Here is a 16,660-nt window from a genome sequence, read left to right on the forward strand (position 1 = left end):
GAAATCTGGTATTGCACACTTACATAACATTCCAATTCTGGCCTAAAAGTAAGAATAAGTAACCAGAAAACATGATTTCCTTGGAATCTCTGATTCCTTATTACATGTGCTCAGTAACTACAGGTAACACTACTGGTTAGTGCAGCTAGAATTGCTCTTACTTCCTGTCCCGAGGCGGGGTAGTATTAGATATGTGGGTTCTGGAATCAGCCAGTCTGGGTTTCCATCCTGGATCCACCACTGCTAACTGAGTGACTAAGGGCAACTCACTTTCTGTGCCAGAGGTTTCTTACATGTAAAATCTTTAATGGGGTTATTTCAAGAATGAAATGAGTTAATATTTAGTGCCTGACAAGCACTAGGTGTTAAATGTTAGCTATTGTTATTGTTTTTGTCATAGAACACATAGGAACAAATTCTTTTTTTTTTTTTAATTTTTTTTTAACGTTTATTTATTTTTGAGACAGACAGAGACAGAGCATGAACGGGGGAGGGTCAGAGACAGAGGGAGACACAGAATCTGAAACAGGCTCCAGGCTCTGAGCTGTCAGCACAGAGCCCAACGCAGGGCTCGAACTCACGGACCGCAAGATCATGACCTGAGCCGAAGTCGGCCGCTTAACCGACTGAGCCACCCAGGCGCCCCAACAAATTCTTATTTGTATCCTCCACCCAGTGAAATTTATAAGAAACCAAACACATTAGATCTATTACAGGGTTTGTTATGTGTTGAACTGTCTCCGCCCGTAAGATATACTGAAGTCCTAAATACCCCAGTACTTCAGAACTGAACCTTATTTGGAAATAGGGTAGTTGGAGATATAATCAGTTAAAATGAAGTCACATTGGTTTTTTATATTTTGGTCCTTAACACATTATGACTTGTGCCCTTATAAGAAGAAGAAAGGCCTTGGAAACAGAGACATACAGGGAGAAGAACATCACGTGACAAGAAAGCCAGAGATTGAGGTGATTCGGCTGTAAGACAAGGAATGTCAAGGATGGCCAGTCACCATCAGAAGCTAGGAAGAAGCAAGGTGGGATTCTACCCAGAGTCTCAGAGAGAACATGGGCCTGCTGATACTATGATTTTGAACTTCTAGCATTCAGAACTATGAGAGAACAAATTTTTGTTGTTTTAAGCCATCCCGTTTGTGGTACTTTGTTACCGCAGCCCCAGGAAACTAATACAGAGTTCCTCACCCGGAAGGAAGCACTCCGTCCTACAAACAGCCAAGGTTTGGATGACTGACAACTAGGCAACTGCAAAGTCTCCCAGAGTTAGTGGAGCTTTTATAAAGTCTGGACAATCCCATCTTCCCAAGGGCTCTTAGGCTGGTCCTTAACTCCGTACATATACTTTGGAAGGAGAATCCTGCCCTTAGCAAGGGTATCTTAGTGAGACAGCTGCCTGTAAAATGATTGAGCTAAGTCACAAACCCAGAGAAACAATGCCATTGGTTCCTTGGGAATTACATTGGCGTGAGCAGGTCATAAAGGTTACCATTTTTTTAAGTTGAAGTATAGGTGACATATAATGTTTCATTTGTTTCAGGTGTACAACATAGGGACCCAATTCTATTCCTTACTCAGTGCTCACAATGATAGTGTAGTCAACATCTGTCACCATACAACGTTATTACAATGTTACTGACTATATTCTCTCTGCTGTACTTTTCATCTCTATGACTTATTTTTATAAATGGAAGTCTCTACCATTTTTTTTTAAAGGACTGGGTCCCTTTTAGGCCACATTTTTTCCCCTAACACGCTATTGTAATCAAAATCTACTAAATTTAATTGGTTTCTTTAAGAAGTTTTCCTGCATATCCTTAAAAACTAGGCACTAACAGTGGAGCACACAAAGGAGGAAAATAAAAATAATCTGGGGGCCCCTGGGCGGCTAAGTCGGTTAAGTGTCCAACTCCTGGTTTCAGCTCAGATTTCAGCTCATGGTTTGTGGGTTTGAGCCTCACATTGGGCTCTGCGCTGACAGAGCAGAGCCTGCTTGGGATTCTCTCTCTCTCTCTCTCTCTCTCTCTCTCTCTCTCTCTCTCTCTTTCTCTCTCTCAAAAATAAAGAAAACTTAAAAAAAAAACTCAAGTGAATTTTTTTATTTTTAATACTAGCACTGCTACCTGTTCTATGTGCTAATTTCTACAGTTTTCATCCTCCTAAATTAACAGCTATGTTCCTTTTCTTCCCAAATATACACTTAAAAAATGAAGTTCTCAATCACATATGCAGATTTTGTGACAAATTTAGCAAAGAAATAATTTCTCTAAAAGAAATACCTGTTTTCCTGAGTCAGAAATGCCTGGCTGACTGGAAACACAGAAAATACTCAGTGTATACTAGACTGATTTTATTTTTTATTTTTTTTTATTTTTTTTATTTTTTTAACGTTTATTTATTTTTTTGGGACAGAGAGAGACAGAGCATGAACGGGGGAGGGGCAGAGAGAGAGGGAGACACAGAATCGGAAACAGGCTCCAGGCTCTGAGCCATCAGCCCAGAGCCCGACGCGGGGCTCGAACTCACGGACCGCGAGATCGTGACCTGGCTGAAGTCGGACGCTTAACCGACTGCGCCACCCAGGCGCCCCTATACTAGACTGATTTTAATCTGACGATCCTAAAATACTTCTATTTCAGTGAAAACATGTTTCTCCTATAGCATTCATTATGTAAGTATATTAGATACCCCCTTCAAATTTCTATTAATATTTATAAGAATATACACTGTTTCGGGGCGCCTGGGTGGCTCAGTCGGTCAAGCGTCCAACTTCGGCTCAGGTCGTGATCTCACAGTCCGTGAGTTCGAGCCCCGCGTCAGGCTCTGTGCTGACAGCTCAAAGCCTGGAGCCTGTTTCAGGTTCTGTGTCTCTCTCTCTCTCTCAAAAATAAATAAAGGTTAAAAAAATTAAAAAAAAAAAAAAAAAAAAAAGAATATACACTGCTTCAAGTAGAACTTTAGACCTAGAGAGAATCTTGGAGATATTTCCACTTTACAGATGAGATAACCAGAGCAAAGGAATGCTAAACACTTGACCAAGGTCACGGAGTTATCAAATGGAAGTGAATTTAAGTGGAATTTAGAAAAACAGTCTTTCCTTTAAATGAGATAATGCATGTAAAGGTCTCAGCAGGTGCGGACCTATTTTAACTACTTGTTAAATGGAACTACTCCTGGCGTTGTATAACTCAGAGCTGCGATGTGGAGTCCCGGAAAGGCCGTGGACTTTCATATCAGATGCACCGGGGTTCTACCGGTAGTGCTCCCTCAGCGGCTTAAGTCATCTGGGCAAATCACTTAAACTTTCTATACGTCTGCTTTCTCCCAAGCAAAATGGGGATGACAAAGCGATAAAGCGTATCGGATAAGCAGAGGCGTTTGTTAATACTAGCAATGAAGTTATAGTCTGTTCTTTGGTACCTTGAATCAAGAATATAAAGAATTAAAAGAGCGGTCTCCTGTCATGAACACGTATCCCCTAAAACTGAAAGGAGGAGGCCAGGCTCACGTCAAGTCCACCTTCAGCACTCCTACACCTGGCTCACTCGCCACCTCACGCCGTTCCCGGGGCACTGACGCTTCAGCCTGCGTGCCCTTACCCTGCTGCCTCCTGGGTGTTCGGGAACTCCCCTTGGAGCACCCTGCTTATGTCTTTTTCTCTCTAGGCTCCCCTGTTTTTAAAAACTCTCCCTTCGTGCACCTCATTCTCTCAAGCATCTGATTTTGACTTTATAAGGTAAAGACTACTTAGCAGATTAACTTACCTAATTAAGGTAGCACTCCCAAATCCTGTTCTGTGGAACACTAGCCTCTAAGACGCTCCATGGGAAAAGGTCAAATAACTTTGAGAAACGCTACAGATTAAATCCCACTGCAGCAGACGCTCGCCTGTAGATAAGGCCGACCAGTGTCTCCTCAGCGCTCCTGGTTCCCTTTCACACTAAGGGCTTCCTCCCGCAAGCACCTACGCCTCGGCCTGAGAACATTCTGACCCGGAGCTTACTCTGCCAGCCTCTGGACACAGTCACAGGACTTACGCTGCCAAGAGGAGCCGCAGCCAATGGCAGGTGAGAGCTGACAGGTGTATCTACTCCAGCTTCCTTGTCCTCGACTGGCACAGTCCTGAGATGGACTCTACACAGTCTCCCAGAGGTCCTTGGCAGGAGAGCACCCCAGACACCCATAGCAATGGCTTGCTCGTTAATGCATCCTATTTATATTGGCTTTTCCCCCTTCTGTCTGAGCTCCCTAATACCTTACTAGAATTTCATAGGATTGTCTTTGAAATAAACCACTTGTCTTAGGATCTGTTTTTCTTTCTTCGAGATGCATGACACACACTAGCAATATTAAAGACTATGGGAAATCTTTGGGGGAAAGGAATTCATTTACTATATTTAATCAGAAATTTTATTTAATAAGTTTTCCAAACTTATTTGGCCGTGGGAACCTTTTTATTTATTCCTTCCTTCCTTCCTTCATGTATTTATGTAGATTCCATGGGACCCTATTTGTTTATTTATTTATTCCTTTAAGTAGGCTCCATGCCTAATGTGGGGCTTGAACTCACGTCCTCGTGATCAAGAGTTGCATGCTCTACCATCTGAGTCAACCATATGTCCCACGGGAACCTTTTTAAAAGGGTGAGAGTTTTGATCCTGTGAAACTAGTGTTCCTCTTTGGTATATACTTTGGGAAACACTGACTGAAGCATTAATGACTGACAGAGTATTATCCCTCTCAGAGATATCAGTATCTTAACAGCTTCTGCAAATCAGTACTTTCTCACTCAAAGAACTGGATCCCTTTAGATGAGAAGGTCAGGCTCTATGGTAGATGTGATGGAAAATAATTTGGAAGCGCGTGTCTTATGTCAAGCCCTTCAAATCAGGTCAGGTTGGTAACTGTCTACTCGGCTATCAAGAGCTAACAGGAAATTATGGGTAGGTTTCTTGGTTCAAGAGTGTAGTCCTGAGACTTGGAGGACAGTGCAGGAGGTATATGGGATGATGACTGTTATTTTCTGACACTGCTTTGGAGAAAAGAAATATCTTTAGGAAGAAGGAGCTCATTTTCAGTGGTCTCAGCCCCAAACAATCAGATGCCTAGGACTGCAATATTCCTTAAGATATCTGAAGAATAAAATAGTCCAGAGTGATCAGAATTTTAAATAGTTAAGCCTTGAATTACCCTTTAAACTCCATGAAAAGAGGTTCTGTGATAGAGAAATACAGAATGGGAATACTCTGCACAGCAGTCTTGCTCTGCCTTTAACACAACCATTGGCAATAGCAGGGTACTCGCTCTACTGTCCAGGCTGGACCCCCCTGGAAGAAAGTGGCAAGAAGTCTTGTGAATGGACAGTACCTGGGAGGTGAGTGAGGGTGTAAAAGGTCAGCGCGGTAAGAGCATGTTTAGAGCAAGTTGGGACAGTTCATCTCCAGGACCTGATTTCTGCCATCGTACAGCAGTTTTCTTCCCAACTCTGCAACACAATTTTACACTATCTCCTTTGTCATCACGCTGTCCCCTCTCATGGCCATTTTCCAGATGTTGAGATAGTAAGTATTTCAAAATGAATTGCCATGGATCAGCATTAAAGCATGCCACATTTTGGGTCAACATGGTTATTTTGAAAATCTCACTTATAAAATGTTAATAAATGAGATACAAATCAATAAAGAGAAATTTCAAATAATCCTAATTCTTCTAGGGGTTCATTCTCTGTATTAAAAACAACATGAACAGAAAACCAGTGCGGAGTGACAAAATGTGGAAACGGAGTACCGAGAATCAAACGTGGCCGTGAACTGGAGGTATCTGACATTTCCATCTTCATCAAGGGGGATTCTGTCAAGTAACAACTCAAACTCTTCACCAGTAATCTCCACACCAAACCTGAAACGAATAGCATTTAGCATCAGTCACCCCCAAGTTCACATCTGGGTCACCCGTACCCACAATACCCTAAGCATATGGCTGCCATTACCGCTTTGTTATTGCTGCAGTCCTCAAGATCAAGAGCACCACGTGAATATCAGAGGTTAATCAGGGTGTTGATCGCTTCAGCTTTCTCAAAGAAAGAGATTCTACCACAGAATCCCTGCATTGGTGGTGCACAGAAATAGAAATACCGGCATGTTGAATTGTGTGTGATTGTCTTCTGTAAAAAGTTATTCATTACGCTAAAACACTGGTATTGCTTAAACAAGTTAACTCTGAAAGGCCTTTCAATTGGACTGCTTAGCATGAAAGAAAAGGTAGAGAAAAAAAGTGCCTTTCGAAAAACAGCTTCCTAATGCTCTTGCAAAGCATTTCATAATGGCTTTAAAGACATTTTGCATACAAATATTTAAAAAGTGGCAGTGTTTATTCATCAGCAAGAAAGTGTTTTCATCTCCCAAGAACAATCAAAACATAATCCTTGAATTACTGGCATAAATAAGAATGACTTAAGCAATAATAATGAACAAGGCATTCATTCATCATTCTGCAAAGCTGATAAGACCCAGCTGACTTTTGGAAAAGAGGAGGAATAGATTTTCTTTGGGCAATGCTAAGAATAACATGAGAAAGGTTTTTTTTTTTTCTATTTTCATTATGACTTCCTTGATAATTATAAAACAAAACATATACACCATCAAGAATAACAAACAAAAATGGCTTTTTCATAGGCTACAAAGAATTGAGTTATCACATATTCGTGTTTCAGAAGTACTTGAATATGTATAGTGTCTCAGAGGCTTTGCAGTTGGATGTCCTTTTTTCACTTGCACCAAATTAGGAAAAAAAGGATAGAATCAATTATTTAACATAACACATCACACTGTATCTTATTCCTCGCTTTTGTCTCTTCGTTTTCATTTCTTTAGCAATGATGTTACCGGTACTAATGAACAAATCTTTGGCATTTTCCTGAGAAGTTAAAATCAATTCTCAGGTTTTATTTGGACTTAAATTCCTGAAGTCAGTACTTAGAAAAGAAAATAAACAGGTTTTCCCTAGGAAATTTTTACCGGTATTTTTGACTGAAAAAATACCAGACCAAAACTCAAGAGAACTGTATCTATTCTGTTCACGGTTATGTACTCACGGCAAAAACACTAGGCTTGTCATATTTCAGTTTCCTCAACTCTCAAGTGGTCTGTAAGTTCTCTGTATCTTACTTAGGTGGCCACAGGATTAGGAGAGAATGAAAATAAAAGTGCCTTGAAAAACGAGAATATCATAAAAATACTGTGTATTGTAAAAGAAGTATATTGTGTATTGTGTATTATTATTACTGATAGAGAGTACAGTTTTAAAAATCTTCAAAAAAAATACTAGAATACAGTGCTTAAACCTAACAGTGACACAAAAAGCCCTTTTTCTCCAGAGGTTTTCCTTCTGAGTGGAATACATCGTGGAAAAAGCGTGGGCTTCAGATTAACTGAACCAACATTCGAATCCAGCTCTGCCATTTAGCTGTAGGTAGCCTTGGGAAATTTACTTAATTCCCAGAGCCTCAGTTTCTGTACCTATAAAAAGAAAGGTTACTTAGAAAATTGAAAAATTTAATACATATAATATGCACATACTCTCTTTAATGAGAAGTGTATTTTGGGCGGGTTGGGGGAGGGGAATCTGTATTTTCTTAAATTACCTTCCTTTTTTTGATGGATAAAATGAGGCTTTCTCTAACCACTTAACTTCAGTCCCACCTCAGCGACCTAGTTACCATTATATCATGCCTTTCTTATTATTATTTTCCTTATCCTTTGCTTTAAAAATAGGTACCCTGCCTGACATGTGTTTCACTGTATCCCTAGAACTTCTAACAATGACCAGAAAGTGCTCAATAAATATTTAATAAATGAATGAATGAATAACTCATGTCTCCTATAAGAGGATATATGTTCATAGAAAGAGGAACCTTTAAAAGCTACCATTCCATTATCCATCCTAATAGAAGGTAGCTGGATGGCCCACAACGGTAAAAAATTAAAGTCAGACATGTTTGCTTTGGAATACATTTTATGCTCCCCATTAAGCGTGGATGTCCTATATTAACAAATTTAAACAGACTTCTAATAAAATAATAAAGCTGCATTTATTCATCCTTCTGGGTATTCAACAAATATTTTGGGACCACCTACTATGTGTTAGGCAATATATTAAATGCTTGGAATACAGTGATAAGACATACCTTACTGTAGAGCAAGGAAAATAGTAAATGAGTATTACTTACAAAACATGATTATGATAGAAGAAATACAGGATTTTAAGGGAGCTTTTAACAACATGACCTGACTCAGACTAAAGATGAGGAAAGGCTTCCAGAGGAAAAGATGAGCTGAGAGTTACCTAGGCAGAGAAGGAGAAAGAGCATTACAGGTAGAGAATAGGCACATTCTGGACATGAAAGGATCTCAATCTTACTAAAGCCTGGGGTTTAGGTGAGAGAAGGGAGAGAGACCAGGTTTGAAGAGGGGCCCGAGAATTCCAGCCTGCCCTTCCTGAGAGCCTGCCTTATGGCGTTTAGACTTGCCTAGCCAGCCTCGACCAGTGTAAACCAAATCCTTGAAACAAATCTTTTAATATACATCTCCTGTTGTTTCTGCTTGTCTGGTTGAACCCTAACTAATATATCATTAAAGGATTTAAAGCATATAGTGAAACCAAATTTGTGTTTTTAAAAGCACTCTGTCTGAAATGAGAGGGATTTGAGGGAGAGTAATACTTGAACCAAATAGACACTTCAGAAGGAAGCTGTTGAAACAATCCCCATTAGAGAGGATGGGAGCTTGATTAAGATAGTAAAAGTATGAGTGAGAGAAACAATGGGTTGGGGATATTCTAGAAGTAAAAGATACAAGATTTTGGGAACGCAAGCTGGTGCAGCCACTCTGGAAAACAGTATGGAGGTTCCTCAAAAAACTCAAAATAGAACTACCCTATGACCCAGCAATTGCACTACTAGGCATTTATCCACGGGATACAGGTGTGCTGTTTTGAAGGGGCACGTGCACCCCCATGTTTATAGCAGCACTATCGACAACAGCCAAAGTATGGAAAGAGCCCAAATGTTCATCGACGGATGAACGGATAAAGAAGATGTGGTATATATATACAATGGAGTATGACTCGGCAATCAGAAAGAGTGAAATCTTGCCATTTGCAACTAGGTGGATGGAACTGGAGGCTATTATGCTAAGTGAAATTAGTCAGAGAAAGACAAAAATCATATGACTTCACTCATATGAGGACTTTAAGAGACAAAACAGATGAACATAAGGGAAGGGAAACAAAAATAATATAAAAACAGGGAGGAGGACAAAACAGAAGAGACTCATAAATATGGAGAACAAACAGAGGGTTACTGGAAGGGGTGTGTGGAGGGGGATGGGCTAAATGGGTAAGGGGCATTAAGGAATCTACTCCTGAAATCATTGTTTCACTGTATGCTAACTAATTTGAATGTAAGTTAAAAAAATAAAATTAAGAAAAAAAAAGATACAAGATTTTATTTTTTTAATTGGAAGAGTTGGTAGAAAGTGAAGGAGAAGTCCAGGATAATTCCTAGGTTTCTGGCTTGGATGACTGGGTAGCTGGGGGGTCATTAACTGAGATGAAGGAACACTGGAAGAGAAACAGGTTGTGATGGTGCAAGGGAAGGTCACGAGTTCAGTTTTAAACATGCTGAGTTGGGACTGTGAGATATCCAACCCGAAGTGTCCAGTAAGCAGGTAGAAGCAGGTCTGAAGCTCAGGAAAGCCATTGGCTGTAAATCTAAATTTGAGAGTCACCTGTATATAAAGGTGATCTGAGGCTAGAGGATTAGATGACATTACAAAGGAAAATACATACAGTGAGTTGAGAAAAGGACACAGAACAGAGACGCTACTTAAGGAAAGAACAGAGGAAGAGAATCTGCAACAGAATCTAAGGAGTCATGGGAAAAAATGGCAGAAAGGAAGCCAAGAGAAATGATAACAGGAGCCAAGAACACGGAGGCTTTGAAAAAGAGACTGTGACCAGTCATTTCAAAAGCAGTCAAGAAATCAAGCAAATTAAATTTCTATTGAATTTGGAAGTAAGAAGCCAATGACCTGGTGAGAGCTGCTGGTAGAGTGATGGGGTCTACAACCATAGTGTAGAGGGTTGAGGAGCAAGTGGAACTTGAGGGAAGACAGACAGAATGCATATCCCTTTCAAGAAGCTTAGGTAGGAAGGGAAGGAAAAAGGCGGCAAACAGGAAGGAAAGGTAGAGTCAAGGGAGCTGTTTTTTTAAAGATGAGTAATATGAGGGGCACCTGGGTGGCTCAGTTGGTTAAGCGTCCAACTTCAGCTCAGGTCAGATCTCACGGTTTGTGGGTTCGAGCCCCGCATCGGACTCTGTGCTGACAGCTGGGAGCCTGGAGCCTGCTTCGGATTCTGCGTCTCCCTGTCTCTGCCCCTCCCCAGCTTGGGCTCTGTCTCTCTCTTTCCCTCTCTCTCAAAAATAAATAAACATTAAAAAAAACGAAAAAGAAGATGAGTACCGTGAGCACTGTTAAATACCGGCGGGGGCAGTATCAAGGCAAAGGTTAAAAACAGAGAGGGAATCATTGATGGGTTCTATGAAAGATCAAAGACCACAGGTTGACTGGAGAAAGAACACCTCTTCCACTGAAACGGGGAAATAAGGAAACAATGGGTTTACAGGATTTGAAATATCAGGAGTTCCTCCTTTTCTAATTTTACTGTGGAGATGCAAGGCTACTTTACTGAGAGTGGGGCAGGGGAGGAAGGTAAGTGAAAGGGCATGTGTTTTGAAGAAATTGAAAAAGGTTTGAAATATGCAGAGTGGAGACTGGGATACAGAGCTGACTGAGAGAACATAGTAGGCAGTGACAGAGAAGTTGAGAGCCCAGCTGAGGTTGGTGAGAATGAATTTACTGTGATATAAATCTACTCAGTAGTATGACTGTCCCCAGTAACCTGGGTGCAGGTGAAGATGGAATGGACAGTTGGGTTCATCCACATTTGGGAATCTGCCACATAGATGTGAATAAAAGATGGCTTATGATATTGACAAGAAAATGTCTACCATGTGGGAAAACAGATTTTAAGCTGTGCTCCAGATCAGACAGGGTGGTCAATGGACTAGATAGGAGATACTGGTCAGAAATAGGCTGAAAGTGTGATTTCATAGCTATAGCTGTTTTGGATGATGACACACTCTGTTGGGAGAGTCAGGTAGATGTAAGGGTAAAAACTAAAATTTACCGAGAATTTAGTATGTTTCTTAGCGTCCTGAAACCAATAACACACTGTATGTTGACTAACCTGAATTTAAGTAAATAAATAATTGTAAAAGATATGTTCTTAGTACTGTGCTGAGCATTTTACATGCATTGTCCCCATATAATCCCTGCAACCATCAATTAAGTATTATTATCATTGCCAACACTGTCCTGGCAGTAACAGTGAGATCCCTGAGGTGCCTAAAGAGGGCAGGAGAGAAATGTGTCTGGAAATGACACTGAAGAATGAGGACGATGGGCTCTTGTCAGGGCTTCCAGGAAGCAATGTCCTTAGCAGAGAGCCAGATTTGGTTAAACTAGATTGTAATATTTCAAAGAAGTTAAAAACGTAGTAGAGCGTACTCCTCCTGGATTGGAGCTTCCGTCAGGCACAGTGGGAGAATGTTAGGAGGACAGGAGTGAGAGTGTGAAAGAGGGAACGAGAAACCCACATAAACCTTAGGCTAAGAGAACACTGAGAGGGTACATAGGTTAGACAGTTGAGAGGTTCACATCATGGGTAGTATGACAACAAAAATGCATGTGAGGCCACATGGATTTAGAATCTAGAAGAAACCTTCAAACATAACCATCCAGCCCCTATTTTCATCTCATCACTCATTCTGTCCCTACACGCCGTGGGTAAGTAACTTAAATTCTCAGACTGTAGTAGTAGCCAATATTCATTGACCTCTTACCACTTGTCAGACGTTACACGTACTAATTTCCTTAATCCTCACAACAATAATATGAAGTACTGGGGTGCCTGGGTGGCTCAATCTGTTACGTATCTGACGTCAGCTCAGGTCATGATCTCAGGGTTCATGAGTTCGAGTCCCGCATGGGGCTCTCTGCTGTCAGCACAGAACCCGCTTTGGATCCTGTGTCCACCTCTCTCTCTGCCCCTCATGCTCCCCCATGCATGCATGCATGCACTCTCTCAAAAATAAACATTTTAAAAAAGCAGTACATACTATTATCATCTCCATTGTACAGTGAAACCTTACATAGGTAGCATCTGGTAGAGCTTGAACTTGAGCCCTGCTAACTGACTTGGAGCCCTAAACCTTGCCATTTTGCTATTCTCACTGCCTGAGTAGGGCTGTCATTTCTCTCCCTACAACTGTCTTTCCTACACCACACGCTTTCTCTAGCAGAAAAAGGTCTCTCCACAATCCTTCCAGAAAAACTTAAATGTCAATGTATGATAAGCTTATGATAATGTCAATACATCCATAGCTAACCTTTAACACCATACTCTATAAATGGATCTTGAAATGAGGACAATTCATCTTGGACTTTATCCGAGAGAACTTCCATTTTTAACTACCCAAAAGACCTCCTTTACTTACAGGGTAGGCTTAAGGCATACAGCTCAAAGATAGTATTTTAGCACCAATCTAGTGTGTTTTAAAAAATTTATCACACAATAACTTTATTCTGTTGTCAGGGTGGAAACTGGTTTCTGATATTTCTCCCTGAGCACAAAGCACAAGTTACTGTCAGGTTTATTGTTTTAAGTTCCATAACAGATAATATCTGAGGGATGTTTTTAGCTGCCTACATTTTTCAGTATATAGTAAACAATCAAAGTAGCTTTCATACATATAAAGTAAGCAGAAATCCCATTATATAAATTCCCCCTTTCTGTTATTTAACCGTTTTAAAATATCAAAGTACAGTATCTGTGTACAGAATGCATGAAGTAATAAAACTTAAAAACCCAGCAAAGGAACAAACCATAGTTGGATTCTATCTTAATACTGATTTAGCAGTCAGATTTTGCTTTTAATGTGTGACATTTCCAAAAAACCGAAAAGACTTAAATAAAAAAGATGTGGTACAAGGAAGGCCTCACATTTAACGAAGGTCTTTTATTTACTCCAACAGTTAACTACAATAGGAAGGCTTTACTTAAAACTGAAGTGTTTAGGGGTGCCTGGGTGGCTCAGTCGGTTGGGCGACCGATTTCGGCTCAGGTCACGATCTCGCGGTCCGTGAGTTCGAGCCCTGCGTCGGGCTCTGGGCTGACGGCTCAGAGCCTGGAGCCTGTTTCCGATTCTGTGTCTCCCTCTCTCTGACCCTCCCCCGTTCATGCTCTGTCTCTCTCTGTCCCAAAAATAAATAAACGTTAAAAAAAAAAAACGAAGTGTTTATATATATATTATTTTTGAGCTCTTTACCAAGGACTTTGTAAATGGGATTCTTCAGAAACAAACAAAAAAAATACTTTCTATATTAGCTAAATATTTCAAAATAGAGATAATACTATGTCTGTTATCATAAATTTGGGTTTGTTTCATGGCATTTTAGCATTGATTCTTCAGCTAAATCCCTAGAGACAGGACCATATATTTTCCTGATCAATCTATGTTTAATTGGATACTTAGATTGTGTTATTAAATTATATCTAATATTCAAAAAAAGCATTTAAAGATGATACTCTTTTCTCTAAAGAAGTATTTGGGGCTAGGGGCGCCTGGATGGCTCAGTCATTGAGCATTCGACTTCAGTTCAGGTCACGATCTCATAGTTCATGAGTTCGAGCCCCATGTTGGGCTCTATGCTGACAGCTCAGAGCCTGCAGCCTGCTTTGGATTCTGTGTCTCCCTCTCTCTCTGCCCCTCCCCTGCTCACACTCTATCTCTCTCTCAAAAAATAAATAAACATTAAAAAAAAAATTTTTAAGAAGTATTTGGGGGTTGTTTCAAGTCTTTAATTTCTTATGTTAAGCTTTTTTCCATTCAGACCACTATATATTTAAAATATAGACAAGGATTGGGGCGCCTGGGTGGCGCAGTCGGTTAAGTGTCCGACTTCAGCCAGGTCACGATCTCGCGGTCCGTGAGTTCGAGCCCCGCGTAGGGCTCTGGGCTGATGGCTCAGAGCCTGGAGCCTGTTTCTGATTCTGTGTCTCCCTCTCTCTCTGCCCCTCCCCCGTTCATGCTCTGTCTCTCTCTGTCCCAAAAAAATAAACGTTAAAAAAAAAAAAATTTTAAAAATAAAATAAAATAAAATATAGACAAGGATATACAGTTCAGGAAAAAAGTATTTTTCATCACCTCTGTTTCCTTCATATTGTCGAAATCTTTACTACTACGCTCTCTCAGAAAACATCCGGATACTATTATAAAATAAATTCCCAGGCTCTGAAAAAAGTACCTTCAGCCTTTATTTTAAAATGGAGAAGGGAATGTAGGTGGCTCAGTCGGTTAAGCATTTGACTCAGGTCATGATCTCAAGGTTTGTGGGTTCAAACCCCGTGTCAGGCTCTGAGCTGTCAGCACTGATTCTGAAGCTGAGCTGCTTCTGATTCTGTGTCTCCCTCTCTCTCTCTGCCCCTCCTCTGCTCGTGCTCTCTCTCAAAAATAAACATTAAAAAAAAATTCAAAATGGATAAATAATTTAAGCTAATGTTGTTGTTTTTTATTTTTTAATTAGTTATCCTTAAAAACAGAAGGATATTTGATATTATAGGGTAGTCCTTTACTTATGTTAACCAAGATGAACATAAGAAAAGAGCTTTGGAAAGTGGATTTTTTTTTTTTTTTTTTAAGAATCTCTTAGCACAGGTAATAAAGTGCAAGTCCTGGGTTTGAGTCCTCACTTCTGCCACTTACTAGATGTGAGACTTTAGTAAGTCTCTAAATCTCTCATAGATTATTTCTTCATCTGTAAAATGAGCAAGATAATCACATTTAACCTGCAGGGTTCCTTCCGGGGTCAAGTTGCTTAATAAACACAAAAACTGCTACATATAAATTCTAAGGCAGTCTCTTGGTGTCAGATATACATAATGTTAACAATACAATTGGGTAAAGTCTGCATTCACTTCAACTTAACGGGGAAAAAAGTGGGTGGCTGGTTTCCTCACACTCCCTTTGCATTCCTTGCTCCTCCAGGCCTAGTAAACTCCGTTTCTGCCAAATATGATTTAATTTGCGTCAGCGGGAAACCAAGCAATTAGACGATGACTAATAGCCCAGACAGGATACAGCTGAAGGTTTGCGCAAAAGAATGATGAGGAAAGGTTTGATCCTGTGCAGGTGTTCTCCCTAGATTGTCTAACGTGGGGTCGATGGACTTTGGGAACTACGGCTTGTTCCCAGGTGGGTGAGCCTTAGGGCCACTGGTTTTTCGAGATTTGGAAGGTCTCCTGAGATCCTGCGGGAGGAGGTTAGGGGGGTTTTCCAACCATTAAGGAGGAGATCTCACCTTGAGAAAGTCTCGTTACCGCCCACGAGCCCTCTTCCTGAACTAAGAGTCAGAGACTCCAGCCTGTGTTTGAGCCCTGGCCCGGGACTATGAACCGCACAGGCCTCTGGGAGAGCCTGCTGTGGGCGTGGCAGTGGGGCATGCCGGGATGGGAAGGGCATGCTGGGAAGGAGGGCTCCTGGGGCCCTGGGGCCTCTTGGGAAGAAGGATGGCCCTGGATGCGGGTTTTCAGTTATCTCGGGAGTGAAGTTGCCCTGGTAGTGTCCATTTTAGCGCTGTTCCTACGAGGCAAGGCAGCTTGGATGCTTTTCAACCAGCGTCTCTTCTCCAAAGATGTGTTTTCCCTGTTGGGTTCTCCGAAGTTCCTCCGCTTGGTCCAGATGGCCTGAAGGGGTGTGTTTCCTGGGGTCTCTCCCCACCTTCCCCAGTGTTAACGATCCCCACCTGTGCTGACTTCCTCATCCTGGCCCTTTAAGTCTTCTCTGCCTGGGCTCTGACTTTTTACAGCCCTGCAGGGAGAAAGGCCTCTGAAGTTTTACTTTTCTTCCACCTGGTGTAAATAATACAGGCCCTCCAAAGTGTCCAAAATCGTATTTCAAATCCCAGTGTTCCCTTTTTTTTTTCCATCTTAGACAAGTTCATTTTATGCTTGCGTTAATTTGGGAGAGCCCCAGGCCTATGTGAGTGGATTATGGATGAAATCCCACTAAACAGAACTCTGACCTGACCATGACACCCATATTGGAATATGTGCTTCTGCGTCATTTTGAACACAACAAAGGATTTATACTTTCTCTCCACTCCCCCACCCTGTCCCCCACTCTCTTGGGTATGACCGGCTGAGATTTGACAATGCACTAGATAGATTCTTGGTCTGATTTCACACTGGAGGTTTTCCTAAGTGATAAGTGGAAGAATATCCTTAACTCCCAGGTGAAATTATCATCATTACTCTTTTTTTCATATGTAACCTAATCTAGGTCAAAATTTAGGGCAATCAGGTCCATCTGTGCAAACCATTACACTCCACTCCTGCTATTTTCTAAAAGTCTGATTTAAAATACTCTGTTAGGTGTATTGTAGTAGATTTGTGAAATCTTCTTGTTCTCCCTTGCCTGTCAGTGCTTTGTGATTCTCTCGTGGAAAAGACTGTCTGTAAATCAAAA

General features: G+C 41.0%; 1 long non-coding RNA gene across 3 annotated transcripts in view; it reads right to left on the reverse strand.

The window, feature by feature from the left end:
- Nucleotides 1-15,589, reverse strand: part of LOC147581484 (uncharacterized) — a 55,454-nt gene extending 39,865 nt beyond the window's left edge. Inside the window, exons 1-2 of one of the 3 annotated variants that reach the window (XR_015249958.1) lie at nt 15,495-15,589; nt 5,803-5,913 (exon numbers count right to left, since the gene is read on the reverse strand). This is a non-coding gene — a long non-coding RNA (uncharacterized LOC147581484). Of the gene's footprint in view, nt 1-5,802; nt 5,914-6,004; nt 6,145-15,494 lie in introns of those variants that run through there. The other 2 variants (XR_015249957.1, XR_015249959.1) reach the window with 2 other exon arrangements.
- Nucleotides 15,590-16,660: the final 1,071 nt, after the last annotated feature.

Source organism: Puma concolor, chromosome B1 (genome assembly GCF_028749965.1).
Source record: "Puma concolor isolate L17-30 chromosome B1, mPumCon1.1.hap2, whole genome shotgun sequence".
Taxonomy (NCBI): Eukaryota; Metazoa; Chordata; class Mammalia; order Carnivora; family Felidae; genus Puma; species Puma concolor.